Genomic DNA, 12,825 nt, shown 5'->3' on the forward strand with positions numbered 1-12,825 from the left:
GCACCCCACTCCAGTACTCTTGCCTGGAAAATCCCATGGACGGAGGAGCCTGGTAGGTTGCAGTCCATGGGGTCACTAGGAGTCAGACACGACTGAGCGACTTCACTTTCACTTTTCACTTTCCTGCATTGGAGAAGGAAATGGCAACCCACTCCAGTGTTCTTGCCTGGAGAACCCCAAGGACGGAGGAGCCTGGTGGGCAGCCTTCTATGGGATCGCACAGAGTCGGACACAACTGAAGTGACTTAGCAGCAGCAGCAGCAGCAGCAGCAGCAAACCTATGAGATACAGGTTAAGGAACATGCTCAAAGTCACAAAGCTTGCGAGTAGTGAATATTGGATGTGAACCGAGGTAGTGTGCCGTGAGAGCAGCTGTCCCCAACCTTTTTGGCAACAGGGACTGGTTTCATGCAAGACAATTTTTTCCACAGGCAGCAGGGGGACAGTTTTGGGGTAATTCAAGAATATTACATTCATTGTGTGCTTTATTTCTATTATTATTACATCAGTTCCACCCCAGATCATCAGGTATTAGATCCTAGAGGTTAGGGACCCTTGCTTTAGAGCGCTGCTACTAAGTCACTTCACTTCAGTCGTGTCGGACTCTGTGCGACCCTGTAGACGGCATAAAGACAGCTTTAGAGTGCTACATTTACAGAATTATATTTATCCCAACTTTTGGGGCAGTATCATTACAACAATAAGCTGCTTATCTGAAGCTGTGCACACATATCAAATTTTTCTTGACCTGGGACCAAGAGTGTGTTTTTCTAGCCTTACATCCATCCACATTTCCATGACATGTATAATGAATCACACTTGAACTTGTAGATTTGAAGGGAGTAGAGTTCAATGGTTTCAAGGAAACGTTTAAAAAACATCCAGAGGGAATCAAGCAGATGAAAATTAGGAACTATAAGATTTTAAAATTCATACTGGCAGGAAGCTGCAAGCAGTGATGATAAAAGAAAACAAAATGATGCAAATTTAAGTGGATTAAATAGGCAGAAAAATCAGTTGGGGGCGGGGATCTTTAATCAAGCCAAAGTGCTAAAGACAATAGAGGTTGATGATGTGGAAATGGTTAATAGTTTTATATCTACTGAGATCAACCCTATTCAGGTGATTTTTTTTTCAATTCTTCTAATTCTCAATAACTTTCTCTGATACACCAAGATTGTTCAGACTGGTAGGACTGCGATTAACTCCACATGTGGAAAAGAATTTTATGTAAATAGGCTCAAGATATGAGAGTTGGAAAGGAATTTAGATATCATTCAACCCCATCAGGAAAAAAGTGAGACCAAAGGAGGTTAATTAAGCTTACTCAAGGTCACTCTAAAGTTGATTAATGTAAACTGGAATAAGATAGTTATGCAGTGGTAGAATTTATAGTAATACAATTCTTTCAAAACTCTAACATAGTATTCCATGAAGGGAAAGACCACAGTCGGGGGCTGGCAGTGGGGGCGGGGTGGGGGGCATATGGGGGAGGGGCAGGGACTCCTTTTAATACTGTCTTTAAAGTCTTTTGAAAATCAACAGCAAAGGGATTATAAAAGATGGTAAATTATAATGGTCATTAAAGTACTTTTACAGAAAATGGTTCCTTATATATTTTCTAACCTCTGATGATCTTTGCAGGATCTCGTTATGTCTGGAGATGAAACCAATCACAAAGATGGTCTTTTCAATTTCTCACACCTTGGGCAAGACCTAAATGTAAAATGTAGGCAATCAAACTTCAAAGTTTGTAAATCCTATTTTGATTCCTTCAAAAAAACACTTGAGGTAAGAGGGCATGTGGCAGGCAGACATGAAGAAGACAAAACTCTTAAGGGCTTCCCTGATGGCTCAGCAGGTAAAGAATCTGCCTGCAATGCAGAAGACACGGGTTCAGTCCCTGGGTTGAGAAGATCCCCTGGAGAAGGAAACGGCAACCCACTCCGGTATTCTTGCCTGGAGAATTCCATGGACAGAGGAGTCTGGCAAGTACAACGTGCAAAGAGGCAAAGAGCCAAACTCAGCTGAGCGACTAAGTATGCAGATTCTTTTAAAAGCAAAAGATTGACATTTAAGATAAACAAAGCACACAGTACTAGGAAAATTAAAATGCAAACATGTGAAGAGTGTTAGGTGGAAGGGAATAAGATGCCCTGAAGGAGTTTACACATGAGATCATTGACTGAAGTAGGTTTAAGGTGAAAAGAAATGTTAAGATTTGGCCGTGATATGGGAAAGAACAAGACGGAGGAAGTGTCAAAGACAGAAGAGACAGACTTCAATGCACATGAAAAGGGAGCCACTGAAAATAAGTGATGAGACATAAACATCACTTGTGAGAGTCAGCAATCTAACATTAAATGGATTACTGAGGTGATGCTCCAGGGTGGGAGGACATTTAGTAGGGGGAACTGCCTCAGCGGGGCACTCCCTCTGAGACAGTAGATGACTGGCATACAGTAAATGATTCAGAATTCGATGGCATTCTATTCTAAACATTCAATTTGTAGAAAAAATAGTTTCAGATTCTCCCCTTTGATGGAAAAACAACATTCAGAAATTTTATACACACACACACACACACACACATATACTGCTGCTGCTGCTAAGTCGCTTTAGTTATATCCAACTCTTAGCGACCCCATGGACTGCAGCCCACCAGGCTCCTCCGTCCATGGATTTTCCAGGCAAGAGTACTGGAGTGGGGTGCCATTGTCTTCTCTGACATATATATATACATACATATAATATAGGCTTCCCTGGTAGCTCAGCTAGTAAAGAATCTACCTGCAATGTGGGAGACCTGGGTTCGATCCCTGGGTTAAGAAGATCCCCTGGAGGAGGGTACAGCAACCCACTCAAGTATTCTTGCCTAGACAATTCCATGGTCAGAGGAGCGTGGCAGGCTACAGTCCATGAGGTTACAGAGAGTCAGATACAACTAAGCAACTAAGCACAGCACAGCATACATAAATATGTGTGTATATCTATTTATTTATATATATATATTTATATGAATACATGCATACGCATATATAAATATGTGTATATATGCATATATAAATGTGTGTGTATATATATATATATATATATGTACGTGTATGTATATGTGTATCAGATCAGATCAGATCAGTCACTCAGTCGTGTCCGACTCTTGGCAACCCCATAAATCGCAGCACGCCAGGCCTCCCTGTCCATCACCAACTCCTGGAGTTCACTGAGACGTCCATTGAGTCAGTGATGCCATCCAGCCATCTCATCCTCTGTCATCCCCTTCTCCTCTTGCCCCCAATCCCTTCCAGCATCAGAGTCTTTTCCAATGAGTCAACTCTTCGCGTGAGGTGGCCAAAGTACTGGAGTTTCAGCTTTAGCATCATTCCTTCCAACGAAATCCCAGAGCTGATCTCCCTCAGAATGGACTGGTTGGATCTCCTTGCAGTCCAAGGGACTCTTAAGAGTCTTCTCCAACACCACAGTTCAAAAGCATCAATTCTTCGGCACTCAGCCTTCTTCACAGTTCAACTCTCACACCCATACATGACCACAGGAAAAACCATAGCCTTGACTAGATGAATCTTTGTTGGCAAAGTAATGTCTCTGCTTTTGAATATGATATCTAGGTTGGACATAACTTTCCTTCCAAGGAGTAAGCGTCTTTTAATTTCATGGTTGCAGTCACCATCTGTAGTGATTTTGGAGCCCAGAAAAATAAAGTCTGACACTGTTTCCACTGTTTCCCCATCTATTTCCCATGAAGTGATGGGACCGGATGCCATGATCTTCGTTTTCTGAATGTTGAGCTTTAAGCCAACTTTTTCACTCTCCTTTTTCACTTTCATCAAGAGGCTTTTGAGTTCCTCTTCACTTTCTGCCATAAGGGTGGTGTCATCTGCATATCTGAGGTTATTGATATTTCTCCCGGCAATCTTGATTCCAGCTTGTGTTTCTTCAAGACCAGGAACTGACTATGGCTCACACCATGAACTCCTTATTGCCAAATTCAGACTTAAATTGAAGAAAGTAGGGAAAACCACTAGACCATTCAGGTATGACCTAAGTCAAATCCCTTATGATTATACAGTGGAAGTGAGAAATAGATTTAAGGGCCTAGATCTGATAGATAGAGTGCCTGATGAACTATGGAATGAGGTTCGTGACATTGTACAGGAGACAGGGATCAAGACCATCCCCATGGAAAAGAAATGCAAAAAAGCAAAATGGCTGTCTGGGGAGGCCTTACAAATAGCTGTGAAAAGAAGAGAAGCAAAAAGCAAAGGAGAAAAGGAAAGATATAAACATCTGAATGCAGAGTTCCAAAGAATAGCAAGAAGAGATAAGAAAGCCTTCCTCAGTGATCAATGCAAAGAAATAGAGGAAAACAATAGAATGGGAAAGACTAGAGATCTTTTCAAGAAAATCAGAGATACCAAAGGAACATTTCATGCAAAGATGGGCTCGATAAAGGACAGAAATGGTATGGACCTAACAGAAGCACAAGATATTAAGAAGAGATGGCAAGAATACACAGAAGAACTGTACAAAAAAGATCTTCACGACGTAGATAATCACAGTGGTGTGATCACTGACCTAGAGCCAGACATCCTGGAATGTGAAGTCAAGTGGGCCTTAGAAAGCATCACTACGAACAAAGCCAGTGGAGGTGATGGAATTCCAGTTGAGCTATTCCAAATCCTGAAAGATGATTCTGTGAAAATGCTGCACTCAATCTGCCAGCAAATTTGGAAAACTCACCAGTGGCCACAGGACTGGAAAAGGTCAGTTTTCATTCCAATCCTAAAGAAAGGCAATGCCAAAGAATGCTCAAACTACTGCACAATTGCACTCATCTCACACGCTAGTAAAGTAATGCTCAAAATTCTCCAAGCCAAGCTTCAGCAATATGTGAACCGTGAACTTCCTGATGTTCAAGCTGGTTTTAGAAAAGGCAGAGGAACCAGAGATCAAATTGCCAACATGCGCTGGATCATGGAAAAAGCACGAGAGTTCCAGAAAAGCATCTATTTCTGCTTTATTGACTATGCCAAAGCCTTTGACTGTGTGGATCACAATAAACTGTGGAAAATTCTGAAAGAGATGGGAATACCAGACCACCTGATCTGCCTCTTGAGAAATTTGTATGCAGGTCAGGAAGCAGCAGTTAGAACTGGACATGGAACAACAGACTGATTCCAAATAGGAAAAGGAGATTGTCAAGGCTTTATATTGTCACCCTGTTTATTTAACTTATATATAGAGTACATCATGAGAAACACTGGACTGGAAGAAACACAGTGTATATGTGTATATGTATATATAAAACTCAGTTTTCCCATTATTTATATAGGCAGTTCTACTAATATGTAGATATATATAATATATTTAAAAACATATATATAGTTTCAAATCTCATCTCTTTCACTTACACATTCACATTCCTTGAGATAAACATACGGATGCATGCAAACATATGGATAAACTAGATTATATCCTTAAAGGAAGATTCTTGCCATCATATCTCACATTTTTCATGCAAGTGTTATGTGCCTGCTTTAATAATCTTCCTAATTTGGGACTTCCTTGGTGGTCTTGTGGTTAAGACTCTCCACTTCCAATGCAGGGGGCACAGGTTTGATTCCTGGTCAGGAAACTAAGATCCCACATTCTGTGTGACAAAAAAATGCAAATTAAAAAATAAATAAAGTGTACAACTTGAAAGCTTTTTTAAGAAAAATAATCTTCCTAATTCATAGCTTGGGGTTACTCATTTGGTCCGGTGGATTGTAATGTGGTCTCGTTACTCTAATGTAGCATACAGCTTCCTTAGACGTCACAATGCTTTGCTTAGGTTTCACTTAAAATCAATTTAATATTTACTTCACATCCAATTTGTTTGCCTTTTTATTTTTAGTTTTGGACACATAAACCATATCAACACTCATAGTAATGTGTTATACTAATTTTCAATTCAAAACTGTATTTAAAATGTAATAGGCTATTAAATTGTTATGACTCAAACTTAAAGAACTGTGCAATTGGAAGAACTTATGAATGTTTATCTGCTAATATAATGGCTTATAGCTACCATTTGTTTACAGCTTACATGCCAGGCATAGTCTTATATGTCTTATGTTCATTGTCTCATTTAATTCTTCAAATAACTCTATGAGGTTAATTTGTTATTCACTTTTTACAGGTTAATACGCTAAGTATTATAGTTTAGAAAGTAATATGTACAGGCAATATGCTGAGTACTTTATGAGTGTCCTATGACTTTATCTTAACAAAAAACCCTGAAGTAGGCTGTGTCTTTGCCCTGGTTTCACTGAGGTGAAGCTAAGTAATTTGCAGAGTTATTAAGTGGCAGGTCTTGGCTCACAAGAGTGGATAGCCATTCCCTTCTCCAGGGATCAAACCCTGGTCTCCCACACTGCAGGCAGATTCTTTAACATCTGAGACACCAAGAAGCCCAAATATACAATAGAGTTTAGATTTTGAGAGGTGTTGAATTGGAAGCTCTGGTTCAACCACTGGAGCAATGGTCATTTAACCTGTCTCCTGCTTCTTGATGGACAATTCTCAGACCACCTGCAACTGGGTGAAAGCTACATTATTAAGTTACACAAGAGGTGCTATGTCTTCTTATAACTTTTATCCCATTATACCAAAATTATTTCAGTCAGAAAATTTATACCCCACCACACACATGCTAAATTTTTGCTGCTAGTATTTAATATCCTGAAGCTATTTCTTTTTTTCAGATTACAGATCTTTTGACCCTCCTCCTCTGTATCAAAATTTTAGCAGCTTAAGTTTCTGTTTTATGTTTCTGTTATGCTTAGAAGAGCTGGAGGCAAAAGCAAGATTTCTATAAACTTCTCAGAACAAGATTACTAAAGTAACCTTATAAGACCCAGCACACTTGTAGCTTGCCTGTTTGACAACCATTCTGCAAGTATTTACAAAGCATCTATTAAACACTGGTTAGTATAGTTTGAACATCAGGAATATAAATGCAGTCTCTGAACTTAAGAAAATCAACACTGAGGTGGGGAAAGGAAGGTGTTAAGGGAGTATACATATTAACTACCTGTAATACAGCTTGCAGATACACAAGAGAATAGTGGTTAGAAGGGCTGATTCAGAAAGCAAATTCTTGGGTTTGAAAGACGACTCGGCCACTTTAAGAGCTGACTAACTCTGGGAATTTAGACTAACTGTGTAACTCATATTTCTAATGCATAAAAAAGAAGCTAAAGAGTATTAACTTCGTAATAACGAAGTAATAACTTTGTTATTGAGAATTAGCCAAGATAAAGGTAGTGGCTGACAAGTAGTGCATAGCAAACACGTTTTATGATCACAGAGTGTGCTAAATGTGTATAATTGAAGTCATGTGGGGACCCAGATAAATGGCCAATCTCTTTGGCCTAGGGGAGAAAGGCAGGCAGCTGGTGTTAAGGAATTCTTTGCAGAATTCTGCCTTGATTGTCCTGTGCCTTGATTTGGTTATATGGAGACAGAATATACTCAAGAGAGAACATAGTCTAGAAAGGGGGAACCACCAAAATAAGAACACAGAGCAAGAGGAATATATGACACACTGGTGAAGCACTCGGGCTCCCAATAAGGTGGAGAAGGAGGTTTGGGTTAAAATGACATGGGCAAAATGATACATGAAAGGAGAGCTAAGAAAAGATTATAAAGACACATAACAGGAAAGATCAATGTCTGCCAGCAGGAATCCTCAACCTGAGTTACTAGATGCAAAAGAATTCAAGGTATCAGACCACAACTCTAAGATCCACTCACTAATTTGCTAAGTTAGAACTGAGACATGTTCAAATTTAGTGCTTGGTAAATGCCTGTTGAGTAGAATTGATGAAAAAGGAAAATAAGACAACCACGAAGTGATCTAACTTGTTATATAGCTCCTGCTGAATACATTTTGTAAGTAGCAACCGAGTGATAACATCCTACCTTTATTTGATTAATTTTGTCACTAACATCACAATTGTACAATAAGTATATATAAGTTTAAAATGTCATTAGATCAACATGGAGTATGTCATAGGAATTTTTTCAAAACTCTGCATTTGAGATGGGTGTCTACACATTTCTTATGAAAGTATGTCAATCACTTCATTCATTCCGACTAAGTTCATGTGAACTTATCCCCACTCCTCCAAAAAAAAAAAAATCAATCTATATATTCTGCTAAAATTCAACACATAAAGTACACCATTAATTTTATAATAAAAATAATATATGATTATCTTAAATTAACTCTGTCCCTCTATATTGACATTGACAATCAAGGTGACTTCTAGGTAATTCATACCATTATAGATAGTCCATTCTGAAGAAGCAGGCTACAACTGTGTACCACAGTTAATCAAGTATAGTGCACATTACCAGTTAACTCTAGAGTAACTAATCTGAGTGTCAATTTCAAAAGAAATTGGTCCCAAAGGAGATACTATATATCAATGAAATCAGTGGTGACTCATTTTGTTTTATACTCAATGAAAATTATTATATCATAGGTTACTTCAAACATTTAACATTTCTTGACAAAATCAAAAATATTTTTAAAAAGTTCAAGTCCTGTATTTGCAAAAGTCCTATAGGGAATATCTATGACAACATTTCCCACCATTATACTAAAATGAAGTCATATGAAAACTTTTCTAATGCTGCTGCTGCTGCTGCTGCCAAGTCGCTTCAGTCGTGTCCAACTCTGTGCGACCCCATAGACGGCGGCCCACCAGGCTCCCCCGTCCCTGGGATTCTCCAGGCTAGAACACTGGAGTGGGCTGCCATTTCCTTTTCCAATGCATGAAAGGGAAAAGTGAAGTCGCTCAGTCGTGTCCAACTCTTCGCGACCCCATGGTCTGCAGCCTACCAGGCTCCTCCGTCCATGGGATTTTCCAGGCAAGAGTACTGGAGTGGGATGTCATTGCCTTCTCCATTTCTAATGCTAATGAAACAAAATAAATAATATAATTTTGTACGTATTTGTTAATTTTATAAACTCAAGAACATTATACATGTGAGTTCAGAAGGTTTTAGCATTTAAATCTTACTATATGCTTTTGATTGGAAAAGGAAATGGCAACACACTCCAGTGTTCATGCCTGGGAAATTCCACGGACAGAGGACCCTGGAGGGCTACAGTCTATGGGGTCGCAAGAAGTCAGACATGACTGAGCAATTCAACAATAACAATATGTTTTTGATAAATAAATAATGGTAATAAATAATGTACCATATGTAAGTAAACTCATTATCATAAGTAGCCAATCAATATATCAATATCATTTTCTTCTTATGGATTCTGCTTAAATCATTGAGTATTTTCTGTATTAACTGCTTTGATCAGGTTCTATTATTTGCTACAGGAAACAATGGGACTAGAGATGACTGTACTGAGCAGGTGAGAGTTAAATCATTTTTTAGGAACAAAGAAAACCTCTTTAGTAACCAAACTGGTAGTAGGTGATTTACAAGTGATTAAACTGATTAATATTGTTCTGTGATCAATGTCAATTTCCCATTTCCTTAAGCTGAGCTACTTGTCAGTGTTTTGAATTGCCATCTGTAGCAGACACATCTGAAAGACTGTCTTCACAAATAACTGAATTTATTTTTCTGCAGGACACATGTCTTTGCCACAGAGACTTTTGGCAACTTTATGTGACTCACCTGCTTTACTACAACTGCTTTTAAGGATATGTGACTGTAATATATACTGCTTACTCTGAAAGGAGCTGGAAAGCGAAACTTAGAATGCATGTAATATAAACACTCTCTAATAACTGGTAAATACTTAAATTGCACAGATTTGGATTCCACTGGGATAGGAGAATGAAGCTGGTTCCACCGTAATAAAATCTTCAAAGAGTGTTAACTAACATTCTCAGCTGTGTATGATATCAGAGTATAACTAAAGCATTTCCCCCAAAGGAAGTCACATGCCAACTCTTCATGACTAATGCAACTAATAAGGTATGCGGATTTGGCTAAGATACTCGAGTTAAACACAGCATATGGAATTTTTATGTGGCACTCTTTGACTACTATTACAGAAGCAGTTGTGCTTTTTAAAATAAATACATTATTCTTTAGAGCAGTTTTAGATTCACAGGAAAACGGAACTGAAAATCCAGAGTTCCCATATCTCCCCTGCCCCAGCACATGTACACCTCCGCCATCACCCCCATCAACATCCCCAGCCACAGTGGCACATTTGTGACAATCACTGAACTCGTATTGATAAATCATGTCATTATCACTTAAAGTCTGTGGTTTATACTGGGGTTCACTCTTGGTGTTGGACATTCTACGATCTGGATAATTTATAATGCTATGTATCTACCACTACAGTATCACACAGAACAGTTTCACTGCCCTGAAAATGCTCTGTGCTCTGCCTATTCATCCCTTCCTCCCCTACCCACTGCTAATATGTTCTAGGAGGTTTTTGGTTTTTGGTCATTTCTTTTGAATTTTCTACATAGACAATTCTGTCACCTGAAAATAAGACTGTCTTATTTCTTCCTTCCCAGTCTGTACACTCTCTGGTTTCCCTTATCTCACTTCATTAGAATTTCCAGAAAGATGTTCAGAAGTGATGAGAGAGAGCAACTCGGCCTTGTTCTGAGCTTAGTGGGAAAGCTTCAAATTTTTCACCATTAAGTATAATATTAGCTGAAGGATTTTGTAGATGTTCTTTATCAAGCTGAGGAAGTTCCCTTCTGTTCCTCTTTTGCTGAGAGTTTTTAATCATGAATGAGTGTTGGATTTGTTCAATGCTTTTACTGCATCTACTGATAGGATCATGTGTTTCTTCTTTTGCCTGTTAATTTTATGGGTTATATTAACTGATTTTCAAATGTTGAAATGTTCTTGCATATCTGAGATAAATGCGACTTGGTTGTGGCATGTAATTTTTTTATATATTGTTGGGTTTGATTTCCTAGTATTTTGTTGAAAATTTTTACATCTATGTTCATGAAAGACATCAGTCTATAGCTTTCTTATAATGTCTTTGGTTTTGGTATTAGAGTAAAGCTGCCCTCATATTAAGAGTTAGGAAGTATTCCCTCTGCTCTTATCTTTTCAAGAGACTATAGGGAATTATTATAACATTGTCCCTCAGTGTTTGATAGAATTCATCAGTGAACCCACCTGGGCCTGATGCTTTCTGTTTTGATGGGTTATTAATTATTTATTCAATTTTTGTTATAGATATATGTCTATTTAGGTTGTCTGTTTTCTCTTTGTGTGAGTTTTGGCAAACTATGTCTTTCAAGGAATTGGTCCATTTCATCTAAGTTATCAAATTTGTGGCTACAGAGTTGTTTACAGTATCCCTTTATTATTCTTTTAATGTCCATGGGATCTGTCTGTACTAATGTCCAGCATCTATACATCTATATTTTATCTATACACCTTGGATTGACTTTAAAAAGCTTAAACTGTGGTACATACACTTGGTAATAGGCACTGTCAATAAAATACAAACAAGGAAAGTATCTACAATATCCACATGAAGCAAGACAAGAAGGAAAAAAACCAAATATTTATACCAAAATGACATATGGTTTACAGTATGTTTTGAAGTTATTTAGCTCTCTCCAGCTCCTTACTGTCATGTCTAATATCAGTGACTTCTCCAGAAAATCAGGCAATCTGCCCATGAATATAGATTCCCCCCCAAAATCATGTGAAATTTATATATTTTGCCATTTGACTCCACACATTTTCAAAGCAAAAGTCCAATCATTATCATGACATCTTTACATGAGCTGAGTGCTAGAGAGGGATAAGGCAACACTTGGAACAGATGTGAAAATACCTATGATGATCAGTAATTTAAAATCAATTGAGTCTTTTGAGCATCAAATATTTCTCTAAATTTGGAAGTGGTGATTGCACCAATGTAATACTATTGACCTATAATGATGAAATTTCTTATCCTATCTGAAAACTGAAGGGTCTGAAAATTATTTTACCCTTTAAATGCAAAGACACTGACAGTGTTTATCATGAATGCAGACTACCTAGAAGAAAGAATACAATGCCTTAAATTTGGTACTTGCATCCAGAAAAAAATTGGAAGATGTAAATTAATTTCATTGGAGGAGGTAAAATAACCATTTTCTGCCATAAAAGGAAAAGCATATTGGCTAAACATAATCTCTTATTCACATATAAAACATATTAAGCATTCATGCTAGACACTTTGTAGAATTCTTGATGTACAAAACCTCCAGGAGGGCAGGTATCCTTGTTTATACCTGTAAGCATCATATGCACCTGAAGTAGTGCCTGACATATATCACCCTTTGACACTGAATCCTCTTAAAACCATATAAAGTATTTATAAATATCATTACTTACACATAAAGAGTAGAGTTCAACAAAATGAACCACACACCAAGGATACCAAGCCAGACGTGGGCAGATCCGAGACTATAGCCCAAGTATGCACCTGCCAGATGCACAAAGCCACTCACTCCTATTCTTCAAACTTGCCTACTCCTCCAGCCAGTTCAGGATTGAAATATATTCTGTAAATATGCTTACCATGTATATAATTTAATAAATTATTTAACTTGTCATTTAACACATTTTTGTTGAAGGTCAAATTCAGGATTGTTTCTCTTTAGCATAAATCATAATTTTCAAATGTTCTGTCAGAAGTAAACCATGGGAAACTTATGGATTTTAAATTCTGTAGTTGCATTAAAAATCTCCACTGTCACATAAATATGATTTCCAACTAATGACCGTAACTTACTGAACTGTAACCATAATCTT

The 12,825-nt window shown here is 37.9% G+C and overlaps 1 protein-coding gene across 6 annotated transcripts in view; it reads right to left on the reverse strand.

The window, feature by feature from the left end:
• Nucleotides 1–12,825, reverse strand: part of NKAIN2 (sodium/potassium transporting ATPase interacting 2) — a 1,179,899-nt gene that overhangs the window by 824,319 nt on the left and 342,755 nt on the right. For 2 of the 6 annotated variants that reach the window (XM_086317031.1, XM_086317029.1), the window contains one exon: nt 5,221–5,665. The exons of the other annotated variants lie outside the window; for them this stretch is intronic. The gene's annotated coding sequence lies outside the window, so the exon portion shown is untranslated. Of the gene's footprint in view, nt 1–5,220; nt 5,666–12,825 lie in introns of those variants that run through there. 6 annotated transcript variants of the gene reach the window in all.

The sequence above is a fragment of the Bos grunniens genome, chromosome 9 (assembly GCF_055505025.1).
Source record: "Bos grunniens cultivar Pamir isolate PY7600 chromosome 9, Bosgru_T2T1.0, whole genome shotgun sequence".
Lineage (NCBI taxonomy): Eukaryota > Metazoa > Chordata > Mammalia > Artiodactyla > Bovidae > Bos > Bos grunniens.